The sequence below is a fragment of the Hemitrygon akajei genome, chromosome 10 (genome assembly GCF_048418815.1).
Source record: "Hemitrygon akajei chromosome 10, sHemAka1.3, whole genome shotgun sequence".
In the NCBI taxonomy this organism is placed as follows: domain Eukaryota; kingdom Metazoa; phylum Chordata; class Chondrichthyes; order Myliobatiformes; family Dasyatidae; genus Hemitrygon; species Hemitrygon akajei.
The window spans coordinates 97326451-97348784 of NC_133133.1; positions in this window are offsets into that span (position 1 = coordinate 97326451).

Here is a 22334-nt window from a genome sequence, read left to right on the forward strand (position 1 = left end):
TTGGGCCAAGACCCTTTGGCAGGACTGAGTTCCTCCAGCATTTTGTGTGTGTTGCTCGGATTTTTGGCATCTGCAGATTTTCTCTTGTTTGTAATTTAACACATACTCCAAATTATATCTCAGCAACATCTTATACAATTGAACGTAACATCCCAACTCCTGTACTCAGTACTTTGATCTATGAAGGCGAATCTGACAAAAGCTTTCTTTACAACTCTATCTACCTGTGACATCACCTTCAATGAATGATGGACCTGTATTCCCAGATCCCTTTGTTCTACCACATTCCTCAGTGCCTGACCATTCAGTGCAAGACCTACCTTGTTTGGTCCTACACTTGTCTGCATTAAATTCTATTTGCTATTTTTCAGCCTATTTTTTCCAGCTGGTCCAGATCCTACTGCAAGTCTTTCTTGGTGTTCACCACACCCCCAATCATGGTGTCCTTCACAAATTTACTGACCCAGAGAATGAAACCAGCACTAATCCCTGTGGCACACAACTAGTCACAGGCCTCCAGTCAAGGAGGCAACCCTCTACAACCACTCTCTGGCTTCTCCCACAAAGCCAATGTCTAATCCAATTTACTACCTCATCCTGAATACCAAGTGACTGAACCTTCTTCACCAACCTCCCATGTGGAATATTGTCAAATGCCTTGCTAAAGTCCATGTAGAGAACATCCACTGCTTTGCCTTCATCAACTTTCCAGTTAGCATCCTCAAAAAACTCCAAAGATTGGTTAGACATGACCTACCACACACAAAGCCATGCTGACTTTCCTTAACTAGTCACTGTCTAAACCTAGCAAACAGGTTTAATAGAGCTGTTAGGGAGAGTTTAAACTAATTTGGCAGGGGGATGGGAACTGGAGTGATAGGGCTGAGGAAGGGGAAAACAGAAATAAAGATTGCATACAACAGAGATGATAGAAAGGACAGACAGGAGATGAGGCATAATCACAGCCAGTGGGATGATTTTACAACAGAAAGCAACAAATACTGGACTGAAAGTGTTGTATTTAAATACACGCAGCATAAGAAATAAGATGGATGATCTTGAAATTCAGCTACAGATTGGCAAGTATGACGTTGTGGCCATCTCTGAAACTTGGCTGAAGGATGGCTGCCATTGGGAACTGAACATCCAAGGATATACCGTGTATCAGAAAGATTGGTTAGTAGGTAGAGGGGGTGGTGTGGCCCTGTGTATAAGAAATAGTATTAAATCATTAGAAAGGGATGACATAGAAGGTGTAGAGTCTCCATGGGTTGAGTTAAGAAATGGCAAGGGTAAATGGACCCTAATGGCAGTTGTATACAGGCCTCCAAACAGTAGCCGGGATGTGGATTACAAATTACAGCAGGAGATAGAAAAGGCATGACAGAAAGGCAATGTCATGATAATCATTGGGGATTTTAATATGAAAGTGGATTGGGAAAACCAGGTCAGTACTGCACCTCAAGAGAGAGAATTTGTAGAATGTCTAAGGGATGGATTTTTTGAACAACTTGTTGTTGAGCCCACTATGGAATCAACTGTGCTGGATTGGGTGCTGTGCAATGATCCAGAGGTGATAAGAGCTTAAGGTTAAGGAATCCTTAGGATATAGTGATCACAATATGATTGAGTTCACTTTGAAATTTGAGAGGAGAAACTAAATTCCAATGTGTCGGTATTTTGGTGGAATAAAGGATATTACAATGGGACACTAGCAGGAAGGACAGCAGAGTAGCAATTGCTGGAGTTTCTCTGAAAAATGAGGGAAGTGCAAGACAGATATATTCCAAATAAGAAGAAATTTTCGAATGGATGAAGGATACTTCCATGGCTGAAAAGTGAAGTCAAAGCCAAAGTAAAAGCAAAAGAGAAGGCATACAAGGAAGCCAAAGCTAGTGGGAAGATAAAGGATTGGGAAGCTTTTAAAAACTTGCAGAAAGAAACTAAGAAGGTCATTAGGAAGGAAAAGATGAATTATGAAAGGAAGCTGGTGACTAATATCAGGGAAGTCTTTATATACTTTTTTAAGTATATAAAGGGTAAAAGAGAGTCAAGGGTAGATATAGGGCCAATAGAAAATGACACTGGAGATATTGTAATGAGAGAGGAACTGAATGCGTATTTTGCATCAGTGGAAGACATCTGCGGTATAACAGACTTTCAAGAGTGTCAGGGAAGTGAAGTAGGTGCAGTGAAAATTACAACTGAGAAGATGCTCAAGAAGGTTAGTGGTCCGAGGGAGGATTAATCTCCAGGACCTGATGGAATGCTCTCTCGGGTTCTCGAGGAAGTAGCTGAGAGATTGTGGAGGCATTATCAATGATCTTTCAAGAATCGATAGATTCTGGCATTGTACAGGATGACTGGAAAATTGCACATGTAACTCCACTATTTAAGAAGGGTAGGAGACAGCAGAAAGGAAACTATAGATCTGTTAGCCTGACATCAGTGGTTGGGAAGTTGTTGGAATCGATAGTTAGGGATGAGATTACAGAGTACCTGGAGGCACATGACAAGATAGCCCAAAGTTAGCATGGTTTCCTGAAAAGAAAATCCTGCCTGACTAACCTACTGCAATTTTTTGAGGAAATTACAAGCAGGGTAGACAAAGGAGATGTAATAGATGTGGTCTACTTGGATTTACAGAAGGCCTTTGACAAGGTGCCGCACATGAGGCTGCTTAGCAAGTTAAGAGCCCATGGAATTACAGGGAAGTTACTAGCATGGTTGGAGCATTGTCTGATTTGCAGAAAACAGAGAGAGGGAATAAAGGAATCCGCTTTTGGGACTGCTGCTTTTTACGATGTATGTCAATGATTTGGACTATGGTATTATTGGATTTGTGGCTAAATTTGCCAATGATACAAAGATAGGTGGAGGAACGGGTAGTGTTGAGGAAACAGAGAGCCTGCAGAGAGACTTAGATAATTTAGGGGAATGGGCAAAGAAGTGGCAAATGAAATACAATGTTGGAAAGTGTATGGTCATGCACTTTGGTGGAAGAAATAAATGGACAGACTATTATTTAGGTGGGAAGAGAATTCAAAATTCAGAGATGTAAAGGGACTTGGGAGGGTTCAGAGAGGATTCATGAGAATGATTCCAGGAATGAAAGGGTTACCATATGAGGAACATCTGGCAGCTCTTGGTCTTGAAGCGCAGAAACAAATATCACTGTGATGATTGTACGCTCTAGTATCAATTGTTTGGTGACAATAAAGTAAAGTATTCCCTGGGGTTCTGGAGAATGTTTCTTATAGAAACATTCCGAATGTAAAAAATGTCTTGAACAGATTAGATATGGCAAAGTTATTTCCCATGGTAGGGGAATCTAGGACGAGAGGGCACAACTTCAGGATTGAAGGATGTCATTTAGAACAGAGATGCAAAGAAATTACTTTAGTCAGAGGGTGGTATATCTGTGGAATTTGTTACCACGAGCGGCTGTGGATTTCAAGTCATTGAGTGCATTTAAGGCAGAGATAGATACGTTCTTGATTAGCCAGGGCATCAAAGGGTATGGGGAGAAGGCAGGAGAGTGACTTGATGGGCCAAATGGCTTACTTCTGCTCCCATATCTTATGGTCTAAAATACTCATATATCCAGTCCCTTAGAATACCTTCCAATAATGTTTCCATTACTGATGTCAGGCTCACTGGCCTATAATTTCCTGGTTTAGTCACAGAGCCTTTCTTGACCAGCGGAACAACATTAGCTATCCTCCAATCCTCATATGTTGCAAAGGGTGATTTATACATCTCTGATAGAGCTCCTGGAATTCTGCACTTGCCTCCTACCGGGTCAAGGGTACACTTTGTCAGGCCCTGGTCATTTGTCTACCCTGATTTACCTCAAGAGAGCAAACACCTCCTCCTCTGTAATCTGTATAGTGTCCATGACCTCACTGCTGCTTTGTCTCACTTCTAGAGACTCTGTGCCTGACTCCTGAGAAAATGCAAATATAAAACAATCCATTTTAGATCTCCCCTTTTTCTTTTGATTACCATTCTGATCTTCCAGACAATCAATTTTATCCTTGCAATCCTTTTGCTCTTAACATTTCGGTAGAATCCCTTGGGATTCTCCTTCACATGGTCCACTAGAACAACCTCATGCCTTCTTTTAGCCCTCCTGATTTCCTACTTAAGTGTTTTCTTGCATTTCTTGTGCACCTCAAGTACTTAATTTGTTCTTACTGTTATGTACCCCGTAACTGGGTCACTTAGCAGCAAAGATAGACGGTCCATTGAAGTCTGATGGTACTATTTTTTAACAGTATTTATTGATAAAAATACACAAAAATAATATCGATGCAAACACACAGATAATATACGTCGTCAATACTAAATCTAAAAGCGCGGGTATAATAATAATCAATAAGAAATAGCTCTATCGTTGTCTAGGGGATAATGTATTGTCCGATGGAAATATAAAAGTCACTTTAGTTCAGCCAAGCTGTAGGCTGCAGCCTTTTTGGTTGGAGAGAAAGACGGAGGTTTAACTTGCCCATTCCTTTTATGATGTCAATCCTTCGAGAGTCGTTGGGGGACTGATTTCCCCTTCGAGGTTAGCTAAAGCCGTGCTTCCGTGGCAAGACCCACCAATTCCGAGGCAAATGGAAAAGGATGCACGTGGGCTGGTTCCACTGGCTTTCGCTGTTACGCTGTTACAGGAGTTCTAGCATTTCTTCTGGTGCATCTGAAGGGGCTGTTCCTCAGACCCTCTTTTATCCTGACTCACAGGGTCTCAGATGTCAATCAGGGTGGGATGATACAATCCCTCCACCAACCCCCCCCCCCCCCCCCGGTTCATTGCCTGGGGGCTTCGATGCATCGTACAGGATTCAATACATAAGTCCGTCTCCAAGAGACAATAACCGTTATCAATAGTTCCGCCTTTCGGAGGCCAGGACACATTCCAAACTCTTTGTGGATTCTGCATGTCTTTCTCTCATTTCCTGGGTCTCCTGACTCGAATCAATAGCGATCCTGCCATTCTCAAAAAGGAGGGGGCCACGGGCATAACATTACCCACTATACCTGCTCTGCACCTCCCAATTAGTGTGATCATACTGCTACAAGGATGAGGCTGAGGACAATCCCAAGACAATCCCAGGCATGGAGGCAGAGTCGTGAGGCGTTAGCACCACCGCAAACAGGGAACCGCTATCCAGGAGAGTCTTTACACGGAGCCAAGGTTTACATAGAGTATCCAGGAAGTGATGCAGAGCTTAGACCTGACAGTCCTAAGGAATCAGGAAACAAGGTTTACTCACACTAGAGTCAACCAGCAAAGCATGGCTGTGATGCCCGAGTTTTATCCTATGTTCACTAATGGGAACCAGGTGTGCCGTAATTAGTAGAATAGCAAGATAGGGAATTGCCAGATGGGACCATGACAGTATCCCACCCCCTCAACAGGAGCCTCCAGGCGATCCTCCAGGCTAGTCCGGATGGTCCCGATGGAAGTCTTGGATGAGGGAGGGGTCCAGGATGAAGCAGCGGGGAACCCAAGAATGCTCCTCGGGGCTGTACCCTTCCCAGTCGACCAGGTATTGGCCCCTGCTCCAACGGCGCGCATCTAGTAGCCGCCGGACGGTGTATGCCAGATGGTTGTCGATGATCCGGGTGGGTGGAGGGGTTTCAGTTGGAGGACACAAGGGGCTAATGGAAAGTGGTTTTGATTGGGAAACATGAAAAGTAGGGTGGATGTGCATAGATCTTGGTAGTTTAAGTCGGACTGCTGTGGGGTTGATGATACCTTCGACCTTGAAAGGTCCCAGGATGCAAGGGGTGAGTTTCTTAGGCTCGTTTTTGAGAGGGATGTCTTTGGATGAAAGCCACAACATCTGCCCAGGTTGATACTCAGGTGCAGGAGTCCGGTGTCGATTGGCAATCTTCCTATTGCGATCAGCTGATCTGAGCAGAGCCATGCATGTGTGCTCCCAAACCTTGTGGCACCGATCGATATGGGCCTGAACAAATGGCACAGCAATCTCCTCTTCCTGCACGGGAAACAGCAGGCGTTAGTATCCAAGGGAGCACTTGAAGCACCTTCTGATGGCAGTACTAACCAGAGAATTGTGGGCGTACTCAACCCACGGGAGGTGGTCGCTCCAGGTCAACGGGTTGTTTGCCGTTACACAACGTAGCATCGCCTCCAGGTCTTGGTTGACCCGTTCCATCTGCCCGTTCATCTGGAGGTGGAAGCTGAGGCACCTAAGGCTTGACAGAAGGCCTTCCATACCTGCGAGATGAATTGGGGACCTCGATCGGAGACGATGTCCGCGGGGATTCCGTGGAGGCGGAAGACATGGCGAACAAGAAGGTCTGTGGTTTCCTGAGCAGAAGGGAGTTTGGGGAGGGCTACAATGTGCACCGTCTTGGAGAACCGTCTACCACAGTGAGGACAGTGGTGTTTCCGTGTGAAGGAGGTAGACCAGTGACGAAATCTAGGGTGATGTGCGACCAAGGATGACCAGGGACAGGTAAGGGACGAAGTAATCCCGCAGGTGGCTGATGGGTGGCTTTTCCACAGGCACAGACGGAACATGCAAAGACATAGGAATGGGTATCCACCTCCATGGAAGGCCAGCAAAAGTGCCTTTTCAGGAGAGCCAGTGACCGAGCACTCTCGGGGCGGCAGGTGAACCGAGATGTGTGGCCCCACCGGAAAACCTGAGATCTGATGGAATCAGGCACAGAAAGGCGATCGGCGGGTCCGTTGCCAGGGTCAGGGTCATCCTGTTGGGCTTCCTTTACTATTGACTCAATCTCCCAAGTGAGGGTTACCACCAGACAGGATGGTGGAAGTCTCTGGGCTGGAAGTGTCCTCCTTGGAGTTGTATTGGTGGGAGAGCACGTTGGCTTCCTGTTCATAGACCCTGGACGGTATGTGAGGGAAAACTTGAACCGTCCAAAAAATAATGCCCAACGGGCCTGGCGGGAGTTCAAACATTTGGCGGTCTGAATATAACCCAGGTTCTTCTGATCAGTCCAAACAATAAACAGTGTTCCGTCCCCTCCAACCAGTGCCTCCACTCCTCCAATGCTAATTCGGCTTGGTGGGGGACAGTTGGTGAGAAAGGAAGGCACAGGGATGAAGCTTTTCTTCCAGACTTGATCGTTGGGACAGGACTGCTCCTACCCCGGAGTCGGAGGTGTCAGCCTCAACAATAAATTGATGGGAGGGGTTCGGTTGGACCAGGATGAGAGTGGTTGTGAATCAGGTCAGTGAATGCCAAATCATCCTTGGAGTCCCAACAAAAAGGATCTGCCCTCACCTGTCCGCTCTCGATGATGTAGCCCAGGAAGCTGACCGAAGGGACGTGGAACTCGCATTTCTCTGCCTTCACAAATAACTTGTTCTCCCACAGTCTCTGGAGGACTAGACGGACATGGTGAATGTGTTTCTGGGGGCTGCTAGAAAATAGTAAGATATCATCTAGGTAGACAAACACGAAGTGATTAATAAAGCCCTTCAGCACATCATTGACTAGAGCTTGAAAAACGGCAGGGGCATTGGTGAGGCCAAACGGCATGACCAAGTATTCGAAGTGGCCCAAAGGTGTATTAAAGGCCGTCTTCCACTCGTTCCCCTCCCTCATCCTAACTAGATGGTAGGCACTACGAAGGTCCAACTTCGAGAAGATGATGGCTCTGTGAAGTGGTTCAAATGCCGAGTTAATGAGGGATAGTGAGTACTTATTTTTAATTGTTATATTATTTAGGCCTCGGTAATCAATACAAGGATGAAGCGACCCATTCTTCTTTTCTACAAAGAAGAAACCGGCGCCCACCGGGAAGGATGAAGGTCAAATAATGCCCACAGCAAGGGACTCACTAATGTATTTCTCCATGGCCTCTCTCTCTGGTCGGGATAAGTTATAAAGGTGACTAGTGGGTAATGAGGCCCCGGGGAGAAGGTCGATAGCGCAATCATACGGGCGGTGTGGAGGCAGGGAAAGAGACCGTTGTTTGCTGAATACCTGTCCCAGGTCATGGTATTCTGCGGGGATTCCGGACAAGTCGAGGGGTTCCAAGACAGGCGGGGTTGCGGTAGCCTCCCTAGGGGATGGAGCTGACTGCAAACAGATGGTGTGGCAAAATGGGCTCCAGCTGGCTATCCTCCCAGTAGACCAGTTAATGTAGGGGTGTGATAGTTCAGTCCAAAGTCCGTGGTCCGGTCCGTGGACTCCGGACTCCAGGTTTTCTGGCAGTCCCTTGCTGCGGTTGGACTTAACTAGAAACACCTGAGGCTCATGTTGTAATTAGGAATATAAGTGGCCCTGGCATTGGTGGGGGGGGTGTTGTTGTCTTGTCAAGAGACTCATGGCTGGTGGAAGGCTAGAATGGACTCTTGCCATCCTTGGGGCTGTGTTGGAGAACTGTGGCTTCTGGGAGCCTTGCCGGTAGTAGTTGGAGTGGTCACTGTGGTATGGATTCAGCTGTTTCCCAGGCCAGCTGGGTGGCCGTCAGCCACTCTGAGCTAGGCAGGGATCCGGTTGTTTCCGTAGCCAGCCAAGGCTGCTGGCTGTAATGGCTACTCGGAGCTACCCTGATGCAGAGGTGGAACTGTCTGTTGTCCTTTGGTGTCTGTCTCTCCCTGTCCTCGCCTCCGTGGGGTAAGTCAGTCCATTCTGCTATTGCCCTGTGGGGGGAATCTGTTTTGTCTTTGCCTCCGTCGGGTAGGTCAGGCAGTCCTGCTGTTACCTTGATGGATGGTCCTGCCCCACCTTGGTGTGGAGTTATAGAAGGGTCCTGGCTTGTTGGTGGATAAGTCCTGGCTCTATGTCTGTGTACTGTCCCGTCTCATGTCAGTATCCTGTCAAAGATGAGTCCCGGCTTGTTGGAGTATAAGTCCTGGTTCCATGTTGATGTACAGTTCCTAGTCTGCCCCTAGCTCCAGCCTTCGAGTTCCTCCAGCCTCAGCCCAAGCCTCGACGCAAGCCTGCAGCCCCAAGTCCCTAGCCAAGCCTCGTCACGTCCTCGCCTGGGTTTGGGGGTCTGAGCCCAAGGCAAGACCCAGGTTCTGGGTCCTTGTCCAGTCTCGGGCTCGGAGTCCACCCCAGGTTCCTTGTTTCCCAGTCCCTCGTCCTGCCCGGTCCTAGTACTACAGTGTCTGCGTCCTGCACTTGGGTCCTGATTCAACACCTGACTTATGACAAGAGGTTATGGTGGGTCAGCCAGGGGTATCCTAGAACTACTTGGGCTTGAGGAGGATGGATGAGATTAAATCATACCTCCCCTTGATGGTTTCTGGACAGAATCAAGGACAGGGGTGGCATACAGTGGGTAACCCAAGTCAGCAGTTTTCCGTCCAGCGCCCGGGCCTCCAGAGGGGTACTTAACAGCTCCCGAGGTTTTCCAGCCCAGGAGGCTATGTCCTCGTCCAGTAGATATCCCTCGGCACCGGAATCTACCAAGGTGGTTAGGGACAGGGACTGTTGTCAATAGTTCCCAGTAGCTGGGATCTGCATCTGGGTCTGGGGGACTGAAGGGAGTGTTGTTTGTCTTACTAGGATACTCCTTTCCTTTCTACTGGTGAGCCGTCCCTTTCGGCTGCAGAGGACAGGTATCCTAGAAATGTCCCGGCTGGCCGCAATAGTAACAATCACCAGCTCTCCGTCTCTGAAGTTGTTTGGCAGGGGAGAGCTGGTTCTGTCCCAGCTGCATCGGTTCCTCCCCCAGGGCAGTGGGGACAGTTGGAGCAGGACCTATACTTGAAGCTGGCTGAAGATGGTAAGGTAGACATGACTGGTCTTTTCTCTCTAATGCTCTTGAAGTCAATTATCTAGCCTGGTGGCTAGAGAGATCAGAGAGTCCAGGCTGTCTGCGTCATCCCTTGCTGCCAGTTCATCTTCTCTCTTATCTGAGAGGACCTGTCGAAACTCCTCCTGTAGAGCCTTGTCATTCCACTCAGGGTCAGCTGCTAATGTTCAGAACTCGATGGAGTATTTTGCTATGCTTCACGAACCCTGACAGAGTTAGCAAGCGCTTAGTGGCGTCCTTACCACGAATGGGCTGTTCAAAGACCTTCCTCATTTCGGAAGGGAAATTGTCCCAAATCGCAGTGGCCCATGCCAAGGCATCCCTCGTAACAGCCTCATGATATACGCAATCTTTGATCTGTATGAAGTGTACGTGTATGGCTGTTGCTCAAAGATCAAAGAGCATTGTAATAAGGCCCAGCACTTCCCTAGGTTTCCAGCGTAGGGTTCCGGTTCGGATATGTACAGCTCTCGAGGGGACTGTATTGCCAATCCAAGAGGCGTAGCCATCCCACACTGAGGTTTGGTCAGTTGGGGTTCTTGGAAGGGACAGAGTAAGGGAACCAGATACTTGGTCCACCTGCTCACTGACCTTCCTCACATTCGTGGACAGCACACAAAGGTTTTCGGTGACCTCTCTGAGCAGTTGGCCTTGGGCGCCCAGTAGGTACCCCGGCCTGGCGAGGGCCTGTTGCACGGGATCCGTATCCGCTGTGTTCGTTCTTGGCCAGTTCGTTCTGCTGCAAGGACGAGGCTGAGGATAAACCAAAGTGCAGGACATAGGCGCAGAGGCAGTGTTGTGAGGCATTAGCACAGTCGCAAACGGGAAACCGGTATCCAGGAGAGTCTTTACACGGAGACAAGGTTTACGTAGAGTACCAGGAAATGATGCAGAGCTTAGAACTGACAGTCCCAATGAATCAGGAAACTAGAGTCAACCAATAAGCTGGCAAAGCATGGCTGTGATGCCTGAGCTTTATCCTATGTTTGCTAATGGGATACTTCTTGCATTGAAATAAATGCAGTACAGAACATTAGACCCACCACATTTTGTCTGAGGTCTTAACAACATCTGTCTTCACAAACACTCCACTCGCTGTTCTGGCATCTAGTTCCCACCAACCCCACCCCCCACCCCCCACCGCCAAACCCCCAGCAACTCTAGTTTAAACCCCTCTGTGCAATATGAGCTAGGATATTAGCCTGATCCAGTTCAGGTGCAAACTGTCCCTTCTGTACAGGTCCCACCTTTCCTGTAAGAGGACCCAATGATCCAAAAATCTGATGCCCTCCCTCCTACACCAACTCCTTAGCCACATGTTAAACTGTATGATCTTCCTGTTTCTGGCATCACTAGCACATGGCACGGGTAGCAATTCTTTTGAGGTCCTGTCCTTTACTTTGTAAAGTTCAAGTAAATAAGTAAATCATATTGCAATCCTAGTGCCCTAAGGATACCTTTACTTTAAGCTCCCTAATCGCCTCCAGTTCCTCCGGGATTGCTGATTCTCTAGTAGGCTCAATAATAAGCTGCTCTTTTTATATTTAAAAAAAAAATCTCGTAGGCATTCAACAAATTCAATTTCTTGCGATCGATTTCCAACCTGACTTCCCGATCTCCTTGCATGTTGAAATTTCCCATGACTGTCATAACATTGTCCTTTTGATATGCCTTTTCTATTTTTCATTGTAATATCTAGTCCATATTCCAGCTACTGTTGAGACCTGTAGATAATTGCCATCAGGGTCCTTTTACGCTTCAGTTTCTTAAATCACCCCTTAAGGATTTAAAATATTACTGATTCTATGTCACATCCTTCTAATGACTTGATGCCATTCTTTACCAGCAGAGCCATGCCACCCCCTCTACCTACCTTCCTATCCCTCTGATACAATGTGTAACCTCTGAATGTTTAGCTCCCAACTACAACCATCCTTCAGCCACGATTCAGTGATGGCCACAACATCATACCTGACAGACAATCTGTAAAAGTGCAACAAGATCACCTTATTTCTTATACTCCATGCATTGAGATATAACACTTTGAGTACTGTATTTGCTCCCCATTTTGATTCTGCATCCCTAATGCACTGGTACTCGCCCTGCTGACTGCAAATTTTTCCTATCACTTACCTGTCCTTCTTGATAGTGTGACTGCAGGCTATCTTTGCTTTTTTATCACTCGCCCTCTTCTGAGTCCCTTCACTCTGGTTCTCATCTCCCTGCCAAATTATTTTAAACACTTCCCAGCAGCTCTAACAATCCTACCCACAAGAATATTGGTCCCCCTCTGGTGCAACCCATCCCTTTTGTACAGGTCATCCCTCCCCCAGAAGAGATCCCAATGATCCAAGAACCTGAAGCCCTGCCTCCTGCACCAGCTTCTGAGCGACACATTTATCTGCCAGACCATCCTGTTTCTACCCTCACTGGCACATGGCACAGACAACAATCCAGAAATTACTACCCTGGTGGTCCTGCTTTTCAGCTTTCTGTCTAGATCTCTAAATTCTCTCTTCAGGACCTCTTTGCTTTTCCTTCCTATGTCATTGGTACCAATACGTACCAAGACATCTGGCTGCTCTCCTTTCCCTCTCCAAACTGCTGTGGACATGATCCAAGACATCCCTGACCCTGGCACCTGGGAGACAACGTACTATCTGGGTGTCCCATTCACATCCACAGAATCTCCTGTTTGTTCCCCTGACTACTGAGTCCTCTATCACTTCTGCTCCCCTCTTCTCCCTCTTTCCCTTCTGCACCACGGTAATGTTGCAACAGTCATGGGAGATTTCAATATGCAGGTAAATTGGGAAAATCAGGTTGGTGCTGGATTCCAATAAAATTTCTACAATAAAAGCAGGTCATGGTTGAGCCCACTAGTGGATCAGTTATTCTGGACTGGGTGTTGTGTGATGAACTGAATTGATTAAAGAGAAAAAGAACCCTTAGGAGCAAATGATCATAAGTAGGAAAAGCAAACAGGTCTTGAAAAGAGAATTTGGAGAGCTTGGTAGATGGCTGAGAAGCAGGACCTCTGGGGTGTAATTTGCGGATTGCTGCCTGTGACATATGCCAGTGAGGGTAGAAACAGAATGATTTGGCAAATTAGCACGTAGCTGAGAAGCTGGTGCAGGGGCAGGTGTGGTAGAAATTGTTAAAGCTAGTGTATGATGGGATACTTGGCCATTCTGGAGCAGCTGGACTTAAGACTGCTCATGAGAGTTGAGAATAACCTTGGATGATAAATGCAGTACCAGGAACTCCAATAAACAGGATACTAGGTCCCTGGAACCAGGAGGGAGGATCTTTTCAGGGGAAGGTTTGACCTTTACAAAAGTGCCGGGTTGCACCTGAACCCGAGATATGCCAGTATTCTTGTGGGCAAGAGCTGTTGGGGAGGGTTTAAACTAATTCAGCAGGGAGATGGGAGCTAGAGAAAAGGGGCTCGGGATTGGACAGATGATAAAAAAGCAAAGATGGCGTGCAGTCACTGTCAGGAAGGGCAGACAGATGATAGGACATAGTTGCAGCCAGCAGGGTGAGTATCAGTGCATTAGGGATGCAGAATCAAAAAGGGGAGTAAAGTATTCAAAATGTTATACCTCAATGCACGGAGTATAAGAAATAAGGTGGATGATCTTGTTGCACTATTACAAATTGTTGGGTATGATCCAAGCAAGAAGCTGAGAGTGAAGGAGTAAAGGAATCTCGGAGAGAGGTTTTTTTTTTACACTGCTCGGGGAAAAGAGGCTAGACTGCATAGGTGCATGAAGTAGAGCATCAATGGTTTTTTTTTAAAAAAGACCACCATATACAGCAGGCAGCAGAATGAGAGGGAGCAGAGTGGAAAGGCTTTGGCTCAACAGGCTTTGGTGTGAACAGGCAGAGGTGAGGGTTGGTTCAAGTAAGTTTTGTTTGTTTAGAGTAGAGAGAATGCCAGGCAGGATGTTGGAATGCTCCTCTTGCAGGATGTGGGAAGACGACAACGACACCTGCTAGAAGTACATCCAGCTGCAGCTGTTGTTAAGGAACCATTGTTGTTAACAAACCGTGTTGGGGAACTGGAGCAGGAGCTGGATGACCTCCGAATCATTTGGGAGAATGAGATATAGATAGTAGTTTCAGGGAGGTGGTTACACCAAAGGAGCAGAACACAGGTAATTGGGTTAATGTCAGGTGAGGGAAGGGGAAAAGGTAGGCAGAGCAGGGCTCCCCTGTGGCCATTCCCCTCAACAAGTATATCGATTTGGATACTGTTTGGGGGGGGGGGAATGACTTACATGGGACAAGCTGCGGCAGCCAGATCTCTGGCATTGAGTCTGGTTCTGCAGTGCAGAAGGGATGGTGGTAGAAGAAGGGAGTGGTAGTGATAGGGGACTCGATAGAGGTACAGACAGGAGGTTCTGTGGTCGTGACAGAGACACCAAATGGTTTGTTGCCTCCTGGGTGCCAGGGTCAGGGATGTCTCTGATCACATGCACAGCATTCTGAAGTGGGAGGGTGATCAGACAGATGTCATGGTACACATCGGTACCAATGATGTAGGAAGAGTGAGGAGCTCCTGAACAGTGAGTATGGAGAGCTTAGTAGGAAGTTAAAAAGCAAGACCTTGAGGGTGGTAATCTCAGGATTGCTACCTGTGCCACATGCCAGCGAGGGTAAGAGTAGGATGCTCTGGAGGTTGAACATGTGGCTGAGGAACTGTTGTCTGGGGGCAGAGTTTTGGATTTCAGGATCATTGGGACCTCTTCTGGGGCAGGTGGGACCTGTACTAGAGAGATGGGTTACACCTGAACTACAGGGGGACCAATATCTTTGCAGAGAGGTTTGTTAGTGCTATTGGGGATGGTTTAAACTAGATTTGCAGGAGGATGGGAACCAGAGTGCCAGAGCAGATAGTGGAGCAGGGCGAAAATAAATGATGTTAAAAGTTCATGCCAAGTCACAAAATAGAAGGGTTGTGTATGGTGGTAATAATCTTCTGAGGTGTGTCTATTTCAATGCGAGGAGTATTGTGGGGAAGGCTGACAAGCTGAGGGTGTGGATTGACACATGGAATTATGACATTATAGCTATTACTGAAACTTGGCTACAGGAGGGGCAGGACTGGCAGCTTAATGTTCCAGGGTTCCGAGGTTTCAGACATGGTAGAGGCAGAGGGATGAAGGGTGGGGTGGCATTGTTACTCAGGGAAAATGTTGCAGCAGTGCTCGGGCAGGACAGATTAGAGGTCTTGTCTACTGAGGCCATATGGGTGGAGCTGAGAAACAGGAAAGGTATGACCACATTAATGGAGTCGTATTATAGACCATCCAATAGTCAGAGAACTGGAGGAGCAAATCTGCAGAGAGATAGCAGACAACTGCAGGAAACATAAAGTTGTGATAGTAGGGGATTTTAATTTTCCACATATTGATTGGGACTCCCATACTGTTAAAGGTCTAGACAGGTTAGAATTTGTAAACTGCGTTCTGGGAAGTTTTCTAACTCATATAGAGGTACCAACTAGAGAGGATACAATATTAGATATTCTATTAGGAAACGAGTTAGGACAGGTGATCACAATAGCATTAGCTTCAATATAATTATGGAGAAGGACAGGACTGGACCTAGAGTTGAGATTTTTGATTGGAGAAAGGCTAACTTTGAGGAGATGCGCAGGGATTTAGAGAGAGTGGAATGGGTCAAGTTGTTTTATGGGAAGGATGTAATAGAGAAATGGAGGTCATTTAAGGGTGAAATTATGAGGGTACAGAATCTTTATGTTCCTGTTCGGTTGAAAGGAAAGATTAAAGGTTTGAAAGCGCCATGGTTTTCAAGGGATATTAGAAACTTGGTTCGAAAAAAGAGGGATGTCTACAATAGATATAGGCAGCATGGAGTAAAGGAATTGCTCGAGGAATATATAGAATGTAAAAGGAAACTTAAGAAAGAGATTAGAAAAGCTAAAAGAAGTTACGAGTTTGGTTTGGCAAATAAGGTGGAAGTAAATCCGAAAGGCTTCTACAGTTATATTAAAAGCAAGAGGATAGTGAGGGATAAAATTGGTCCCTTAGAGAATCAGGGTGGTCAGCTATGTGTGGAGCCGAGGGAGATGGGAGAGATTTTGAACGATTTCTTCTCTTCGGTATTCACTAAGGAGAAGGATATCGAATGGTGTAAGGTGTGGGAAACAAGTAAGGAAGTTATGGAACCTATGACAATTAAAGAGGTGGAAGTACTGGCGCTTTTAAGAAATTTAAAAGTGGATAAATCTCCGGGTCCTGACCGGATATTCCCCAGGACCTTGAGGGAAGTTTGTGTAGAGATAGCAGGAGCTCTGACGGAGATCTTTCAGATGTCATTAGAAACGGGGATTGTGCCGGAGGATTGGCGTATTGCTCATGTGGTTCCATTGTTTAAAAAGGGTTCTAGAAGTAAGCCTGGCAATTATAGACCTGTCAGTTTGACATCAGTGGTGGGTAAATTAATGGAAAGTATTCTTAGAGATAGTATTTATAATTATCTGGATAGACAGGATCTGATTAGGAGTAGCCAGCATGGATTTGTGCGTGGAAGGTCATGTTTGACAAACCTTATTGAATTTTTTGAAGTAGTTACGAGGAATGTTGACGAGGGTAAGGCAGTGGATGTAGTCTATATGGACTTCAGCAAGGCCTTTGACAAAGTTCCACATGGAAGGTTAGTTAAGAAGGTTCAGTCGTTAGGTATTAGTGCTGGAGTAATAAAATGGATTCAACAGTGGCTAGATGGGAGATGCCAGAGAGTAGTGGTGGATAATTGTTTATCGGGATGGAGGCCGGTGACTAGCGGGGTGCCTCAGGGATCTGTTTTGGGCCCAATGTTGTTTGTAATATACATAAATGATCTGGATGATGGGGTGGTAAATTGGATTAGTAAGTATGCTGATGATACTAAGGTAGGAGGTGTTGTGGATAATGAGGTGGGTTTTCAAAGCTTGCAGGGAGATTTATGCCGGTTAGAAGAATGGGCTGAACGTTGGCAGATGGAGTTTAATGCTGAGAAGTGTGAGGTTCTACATTTTGGCAGGAATAATCCAAATAGAACATACAGGGTAAATGGTAGGGCATTGAGGAATGCAGTGGAACAGAGAGATCTAGGAATAACAGTGCATAGTTCCCTGAAGGTGGAGTCTCATGTAGATAGGGTGGTGAAGAAGGCTTTTGGAACGCTGGCCTTTATAAATCAGAGCATTGAGTACAGAAGTTGGGATGTAATGTTAAAATTGTACAAGGCATTGGTAAGGCCAAATTTGGAATATTGTGTACAGTTCTGGTCACCGAATTATAGGAAAGATATCAATAAATTAGAGAGAGTGCAGAGACGATTTACTAGGATGTTACCAGGGTTTCAGCACTTAAGTTACAGAGAAAGGTTGAACAAGTTAGGTCTCTATTCATTGGAGCGTAGAAGGTTGAGGGGGGATTTGATCGAGGTATTTAAAATGTTGAGAGGGATAGATAGAGTTGACGTGAATAGGCTGTTTCCATTGAGAGTAGGGGAGATTCAAACGAGAGGACATGATTTGAGAGTTAGGGGGCAAAAGTTTAAGGGAAACACGAGGGGGTATTTCTTTACTCAGAGAGTGATAGCTGTGTGGAATGAGCTTCCTGTAGAAGTAGTAGAGGCCAGATCAGTTGTGTCATTTAAGGTAAAATTGGATAGGTATATGGATAGGAAAGGAGTGGAGGGTTATGGGCTGAGTGCGGGTAGGTGGGACTAGGTGAGATTAAGAGTTCGGCACGGACTAGGAGGGCCGGAATGGCCTGTTTCCGTGCTGTGATTGTTATATGGTTATATGGTTAAGTGTGTGTAGGGAAACACTTTGGTTCAGTGATCATAACACCATTAGTTTCAACTTGATCATGGATAAAGATAGATCTGGTCCTTGGGTTGAGTTTCTAAAGTGGAAAAAGGCCAAATTTGAAGAAATGAGAAAGGATCTAAGAAGCATGGATTGGGACAGGTTGTTATCTGGCAAGGATGTGATTGGTAAGTGGGAGGCCTTCATAGGAGAAATTTTGAGAGTGCAGAGTTTGTATGTTCCTGTCAGCATTAAAGGCAATGTGAACAGGAAGAAGGAAGCTTGGTTCTCAAGGGATATTGGAACTCTAATAAAGAAGAAGAGAGAAATGTATAGGAAAAAGGGAACAAATAAGGTGCTTGAGGAGTATAAAAAGCGCAAAAAATATACTTAAGAAAGAAATCAGGAGGGCTAAAAGAAGACATGAGGTAGCTTTGGCAGTCAAGGTGAAGGATAATCCAAAGAGCTTCTACAGGTATATTAAGAGCAAAAGGATAGTAAGGGATAAAATTGGTTCTCTTGAAGATCAGAGTGGTCGGCTATGTATGGAACCAAATAAATGGTGGCAATCTTAAATGGGTTTTTTGCTTCTCTATTTACAAAGGAAACTAGCATGGAGTCAATGGAAATGAGGCAAACAGGTAGCAAGGTCATGGAACCTATACAGACTGAAGAAGAGGAGGTGCTTGCTATCTCGAGGCATATCAGAGTAGATAAATCCCCAGAACCTGACAGGGTATTCTCTTGGACCTTGAAGGAGACTAGTGTTGAAATTGCAGGGGTCCTGGCAGATATTATTTAAAATGTCAGTATCTACGGGTGAGGTGCCAGAGCATTGGAGGATAGTTCATGTTGTTCTGTTGTTTTAAAAAAAGGCTCTGAAAGTAATCCAGGAAATTATAGGCCGGTAAGTTTGATGTCAGTAGTAGGTAAATTATTGGGAGGAGTACTAAGAGGTAGGATCTACAAATATTTGGATAGACAGGGACTTATTAGGGAGAGTCAACATGGCTTTTTGCGTGGTAGGACATGTTTAGCAAATCTATTAGAGTTTTTCGAGGAGGTTACAAGGAAAGTGGATGAAAGGAAGGCAGTGGATGTTGTCTACATGGACTTCAGTAAGGCCTTTGACAAGGTCCTGCATGGGAGGTTACAAATACAAATACTTTGTCACCAAACAATTGATACTAGAGTGTACAATCATCACAGTGATATTTGTTTCTGTGCTTCGCACTCCCTGAAGTACAAATCGAAGTAAATATAATAAGAATTTAAATTATAAATCATAATTAGTAAATAGAAAAGGGAAAGTACAGTAGTGCAAGTCAGGTCCAGATATTTGGAAGGTACGGCCCAGATCCGGGTCAGGATCTGTTCAGCAGTCTTATCACAGTTGGAAAGAAGCTGTTCCCAAATGTGGCCATACTCCTGAACCTTCTCCTGGAGGGAAGTGGGACAAAAAGTGTGTTGGTTAGTTAGGAAGATTCAGTTGCTAGGTATACATGGAGAGGTAGTAAATTGGATTAGACATTGGCTCAATGGAAGAAGCCAGAGAGTGGTAGTGGAGGATTGCTACTCTGAGTGGAGACCTGTGACTAGTGGTGTGCCAAAGGGATCAGTGCTGGGTCCATTGTTATTTGTCATCTATATCAATGATCTGGATGATAATGTGGTAAATTGGATCAGCAAATTTGCTGATGATACAAAGATTGGAGGTGTAGTGGACACTGAGGAAAGTTTTCAAAGCTTGCAGAGGGATTTGGACCAGCTGGGAAAATGGGCTGAAAAATATCAGATGGAGTTTAATACAGACAAGTGTGAGGTATTGCACTTTAGAAGGACAAACTGAGGTAGAACATACAAGGTAAATGGTAGGGCACTGAGGAGTGCAGTAGAACAGAGGGATCTGGGACTGCAGATACAAAATTCCCTAAAAGTGGCATCACAGGTTGATAGGGTCATAATAAGAACTTTTGGTACATTGGCCTTTATAAATCAAGTATTGTATATAAGAGTTGGAATGTTATGGTGAGGTTGTATAAGACATTGGTGAGGCCGAATTTGGAGTAATGTGTGCAGTTTTGGTCACTGAATTACAGGAAGGATATTAATAACATTGAAAGAGTGCAGAGAAGGTTTACAAGGACGTTGCTGGGACTTGAGAAACTGAGTTACAGAGAAAGGTTGAATATGACAGATGATTGGGAAATTTTTAAGGAACAACAGAACTTAACAAAAAAGGCAATACGGGGAGAAAAAAATGAGGTACGAACGCAAGCTAGCCAGGAATATAAAGGAGGATAGCAAAAGCTTTTTTAGGTATGTGAAGAGAAAGAAGATAGTTAAGAACAATGTTGGGCCCTTGAAGAATGAATTGGGTGAAATTGTTATGGGAAACAGAGAAATAGCAGAAGAATTTAATGAGTACTTTAGATCTGTTTTCACTAAGGAAGACACAAGCAATCTCCCAGATGTATGGATGGGCCAAGGACATAGGGTAACAGAGGAAATGAAACAGATTGACATTAGGAAGGAAACGGTGATGAGTAGACTGATGGGACTGAAGGCTGACAAATCCCCAGGTCCAGATGGTCTGCATCCTAGGGTACTAAAGGAGGTGGCCCTGGAAATAGCGGATGCATTGGTAATCATTTTCCAATGTTCCTTAGAGTCAGGATCAGTTCCTGAGGATTGGAGAATGGCTAATGTTATCCCACTTTTTAAGAAAGGAGGGAGGGAGAAAACAGAGAACTATCGACCTGTCAGCCTGACATCAGTAGTGGGGAAGATGCTAAGAGTCCATTATTAAAGATGAAATAGTGGCATATCTAGATAGCAGTGATAGGATTGGGCCGAGCCAGCATGGATTTACCAAGGGTAAATCATGCTTGACTAATCTATTGGAGTTTTTTGAGGATATAACCAGGAAGTTAGACAAGGGAGATCCAGTGGATGTAGTGTACCTCGATTTTCAGAAGGCATTTGATAAGGTCCCACATAGGAGATTGGTGGGTAAAATCAAAGCTCATGGCATTGGGGGGAAGACATTGACATGGACAGAAAACTGATTGGCAGATAGAAAGCAAAGGGTGAATGGGTGTTTCTGGGAATGGCAGGTGGTGACTAGTGGGGTGCCACAGGGCTCGGTATTGGGACCACAGCTGTTTATGATCTATGTCAACGATTTAGATGAAGGCATTGAGAATAACATCAGCAAGTTTGCTGATGATACTAAGCTGGGTGGCAGTGTGACATGTGATGAGGATGTTAGGAGAATTCAGGGTGACTTGGATAGGCTGGGTGAGTGGGCAGATACTTGGCAGATGATGTTTAATGTGAATAAGTGTGAGGTTATCCACTTTGGGAGTAAGAACAGGAAGGCAGATTATTTGAATGGTGTAGAGTTAGGTAAGGGAAAAATACAAAGAGATCAAGGAGTCCTTGTTCATCAGTCACTGAAGGTGAATGAGCAAGTGCAGCAGGCGGTGAAGAAGGCTAATGGAATGTTGGCCTTTATTACAAAGGGAATTGAGTACAAGAGCAAGGAAATCCTCTTGCATTTGTACAGGGCCCTGGTGAGACCACACCTGGAGTATTGTGTACAGTTTTGGTCTCCAGGGTTAAGGAAGGACATCCTGGCTGTAGAGGAAGTGCAGCGTAGATTCACGAGGTTAATTCCTGGGATGTCTGGACTGTCTTACGCAGAGAGATTGGAGAGACTGGGCTTGTACACGCTGGAATTAAGGAGATTGAGAGGGGATCTGATTGCAACATATAAGATTATTAAGGGATTGGACAAGATAGAGGCAGGAAATATGTTCCAGATGCTGGGAGAGTCCAGTACCAGAGGGCATGGTTTGAGAATAAGGGGTAGGTCATTTAGGACAGAGTTAAGGAAAAACTTCTTCTCCCAGAGAGTTGTGGGGGTCTGGAATGCACTGCCTTGGAAGGCAGTGGAGGCCAATTCTCTGGATGCTTTCAAGAAGGAGCTAGATAGGTATCTTATGGATAGGGGAATCAAGGGATATGGGGACAAGGCAGGAACTGGGTATTGATAGTAGATGATCAGCCATGATCTCAAAATGGCGGTGCAGGCTCAAAGGGCCAAATGGTCTACTTCTGCACCTATTGTCTATAACCATATAACAATTACAGCACGGAAACAGGCCATCTCGGCCCTTCTAGTCCATGCCGAATAGGTTAGGACTTTATTCCCTGGAGCATAGGAGAATGAGGGGTGATTTGATAGAGGTATATAAAATTATGATGGGTATAGATAATGAATGCAAGCAGGCTTTTCCACTGAGGCTAGGGCAGAAAAAAAAGGACATGGGATAAGGGTGAAGGGGGGAAAGTTTAAAGGGAACATTTGTGGGGGGGGGCTTCTTCACACAGAGTGGTGGGAGTATGGAATAAGTTGTCAGTTGAAGTGGTAAATGTGGGCTCACTTTTAACATTTAAGAAAAACTTGGACAGGTATATAGATGCGAGGGGTATGGAGGGGTATGGTCCAGGTGCAGGTCAGTGGGACTAGGCAGAAAAATGGTTCAGCACAACCAAGAAGGGCCAAAAGGCCTGTTTCTGTGCTGTAATGTTCTCTGGATCTATGGTTCTATATTGTGGCCATCGCTGAACTGATGGATCGCTAACATCCATCAGTGGCTGACGGATGGTTATAGTTGGGAGCTAAATGTCCAAGGTATTGGAGGGATAGGAAGGCAGAGGGGGTGGCGTG